Source organism: Aplysia californica, unplaced genomic scaffold, assembly GCF_000002075.1.
Source record: "Aplysia californica isolate F4 #8 unplaced genomic scaffold, AplCal3.0 scaffold00004, whole genome shotgun sequence".
Taxonomy (NCBI): Eukaryota; Metazoa; Mollusca; class Gastropoda; order Aplysiida; family Aplysiidae; genus Aplysia; species Aplysia californica.
Window position 1 is genome coordinate 2,300,621 of NW_004797274.1, and position 3,625 is coordinate 2,304,245.

The window sequence follows — 3,625 nt, forward strand, 5'->3', positions numbered from 1 at the left end:
ACACACACACATACACACACACACACACACACACACACACACACCAACACACACGAAAGTGCTCATTCACACATCCAAACACAACATGGTAACATACCCTCTCTCACATACATAAAGGAGAACCTGCGTTCATTGAGGAAAAAACGCGTATTGTCGGATCTCAAATGTACAAAATGATTTCTTTGGGTGTATCGTTTCTCCTTTTTTTCGTTCATTTCTTCCTTCCTTCACTCTTTCCTTCCTTCCTTCCTTCCTTCCTTCCTTCCTTCCTTCCTTCCTTCCTTCCTTCCTTCCTTCCTTCCTTCCTTCCTTCCTTCCTTCCTTCTTCTTGAATTCCATTCTGTGCCAAACTTAGAAATGATAAACTCCTCTTAGATAGAGTTGAGCATTATAGCTTCCAGCCTTTGTGCAGCATGTATGAATTGTATGGCACTTCACTCTCAAAAAGCAGCATATGGAATCTAAAAATACAATTCTTCGTTCGACCTGGCTAGTTTATAACTGAATAGATTATGTACTATCGTCATCTGCTCTGAAATAGGCCATATTTATTCGCTTTTGTATGTGATCCCCCCAGCTGCATCATGAAAAAAAAGGAATCAATGTGAAAGCGGAGTTCCTACGTTGAAATAAATTACGGCAATGAATCTGTTATTAATGATACTTCTATACATATACAGTTTTTGGACTTTAATTTTACTAAAACGCTGAGCCATCGATAACTGTGATTAATCGATCTTGATATTTTGCTGGATATAATAATCGATCATAAGTAAATTCAGAACCGACAACCATTTTTAATTAAAATACCGAACAATAAGGCACGTGTTTATGACGCTGGGCTGATCAAATAGACGCAGGCTTAAGCCCTTACAAAACAAACCAACACTCAAACAAATGCACGTTCTCGCACGTGCTTATACAAGAGCACTCGCGCTTTCTTCCGCACACCAGGAAGAATTGGGTACTAGGAAGTACTGGTAGCCTCTTGTTTTATCGCATTATGAGTGAGTATAGATCTAAAGTTGTGCCGGCAGCCTCGTATCGATTGGCAAGTCGTGGAGAATCGAGGCTGATCGGAGTTGAAGACAAAGGGGGGAATTCGACCCTGTGAAAGCGGCGACCTTAGCAGAATTAAACAGCAATTACCACAGTGGCGGACTCAACGATTTCAAAAAACGTGTGAGCGCTGGTGTAACGTTGAAGGTGAAGGTAAATAACATAATTTTAAAATCCGTTAAGGTTGCAGCGAGGAATGTAAGGTCTTCTTCTACATCAACTGTATAGGGTTACACGCAACTTTTTACCCTGTTCGGTTTTTTGGCTGACTTGTTGAACAGAAGATCTATATGATAGAGTGTGTCACAATTCTGTTTTTCTTTCTCTACCCCCCCCCCTCTCTCTCTCTCTCTCTCTCTCTCTCTCTCTTCTCTCTTCTCTCTCTCTCTCTCTCTCTCTTCTCTCTTCTCTCTCTCTCTCTCTCTCTCTCTCTCTCTCTCTCTCTCTCTCACTCTTACTCTGTGTGTCTGTGTGCGTGTGCGGATGCGTGTGCGTGTGCGTGCACACACAAGCCAAAATCTGTTATCAGTTGCAAGTTGAGCTTGAGGCTCACACACATAATTTTTAAAGGCAGGGCCACCAAAATTTGAATGCGGGAGTTAAAGCGTCTGGTGAGAGAGATAAGGAGAAAACTATCATTAAACGCCAATATAATACGAGATAGGTTGTGCCTGGTGTTATTCTTCAAAACATGTGATCTACGCGAGCGCCGCCTTCATAAACAAACTTAAGTGTAGCTAGAGAGCAGCACTCACCTAAGAGGTCAACCATTGGGATCCTTTGAAGGTGCCGAAAAATAATTATTTTAACTCAATAGAGACGCGCATTTTGATCACTCGGCAAAGCATATCTGGGGCGTAACTTCATTATAATTCGAACAGAGTTTCCGCTTGTACTTTAAAAAGGCCATCAATAATATGCAACAAGGAAAGGACATTTGGAACCTGTAAAAGGGTCACAGAGAATGATGTAGAGAAAGTGGCAAGACATGGGATAATTTCAAGAGGCTAGTGCAAGATAGGGAAAGGTGGGACGTGTTTGTTCGTGCCCTATACCCTGATGCGTGGTGAGAAAGGCAGTGATTACCAATACGAATACTCTAAAAATTATAATGCAAACTCGTGTTTCTCATTTGTGCATGATGGTTGAAAATGTGCCAAAACGTTGCCTTTCTTCTGTTTCTTATCGGACGAGTGTGTCCGCTACATCATCAAGGAGTAAAACATGCGAAGGACTTCCGTCCATCCCAACAAACACAATTAAGAAGGGACATAACCCTAATCCTCTTCTATTTCATAGTGGTCGATCATTACGGAATTTCTCTCAAAACATGCCTCCTTTAACATTCCAATTTATACTCATTTAGGTGATCTCCGATATTCTGCTACTGGCGTTGGCAGTTTAGTGGTAGACTGCACCGGACTCGTTATCGTGAGGTTAAGGTCCAACGTTGGGGTCTTAAGAAAATGCACTTGACACGTTTTTTTTTATGTTCGTTTTGGCACAGTACTTTCGGAGACTGGCGTCAAATTCGGAGGTGTTGAACCTATAGATCTACCTTTTTTATGTTGCATTGTGATTTGAAATATGATTTATTTGACGTGTGTGTTCGCTTGCTAGATATTGTTTCAAGGTATTGTTTTCCTTTTAAAAAATTTTTTTAAAGCTTACAAACGGCCCGCTGGCGGGAGGGGGCGAGGAGAGAGAGAGAGAGAGAGAGAGAGAGAGAGAGAGAGAGAGAGAGAGAGAGAGAGAGAGAGAGAGAGTCCTGTCCTTGGTAATGTCTGTATATTATGGTGTTCCTTTTTTATATAATATAGTGAATATGTATAGAGAACAACACTATAATATAAAACATGAAAGCCTCAAGCTATGGTTACCCAAATAAATACCGCTAATCGTGTTGCTAAAAAAAAAAAAAAACCGGTGAAACGGAAGATTAGCCCGTGGGGTTAGAAAAGCGAATGTTCAAAATAACAATAAAAATAAAAGTGGCAGGACACGTCGAAGTCCCGTGGATCTGTGCTCGTCTTTTACAACACTCGCAAGCTCTAAGAGCTAGCAAGGTTCTGATCACTCGCCGACAATAGCCAGGAGTGGTATCAGTAGTCAGAAGCACGATGTACCTGAAAAATATGTTACATCAGAAGTTGCATTATAAGACTTCTTGTAATAGAATTTGTACTCCATAATCGATGAGTCGAATTCGAGTGCCGTTCTTGCGTACTGTCAGACAATTAATAGAATGTTATTTGTTGGGGGGGGGTATTATTTTTTTTTTTTTTTTATGTAAACAAAATCGCGATTGGCAGAAAGAGATATGACGTCATCTTGAGTGCTTTGACAGAAAGATGTTGGTTCCTTTATTACTTCTTTGCTTGTTCGATTGCTGTTCTTTGGTGTTGCTTTTAGAATGGGTGGTGAAGAGGTTGTTTTGGCACTTTATTTTGTTTTGTTTCTTTGCGGTTTTTGTCGTTGGGGGTTTTTTGTTTTTGTTTTTCGTTGTTTTGGTTTTTTTGTTTATTTGTTTTTTAGTTTTTATTTTGTTTTATTTTTCTGTTGTTTT

At 40.2% G+C, this 3,625-nt stretch overlaps 1 protein-coding gene across 1 annotated transcript in view; it reads right to left on the reverse strand.

Moving 5' to 3' along the window:
• Positions 1 to 3,625, reverse strand: part of LOC106011166 — a gene marked incomplete in the record, with an annotated part of 109,853 nt that overhangs the window by 105,173 nt on the left and 1,055 nt on the right.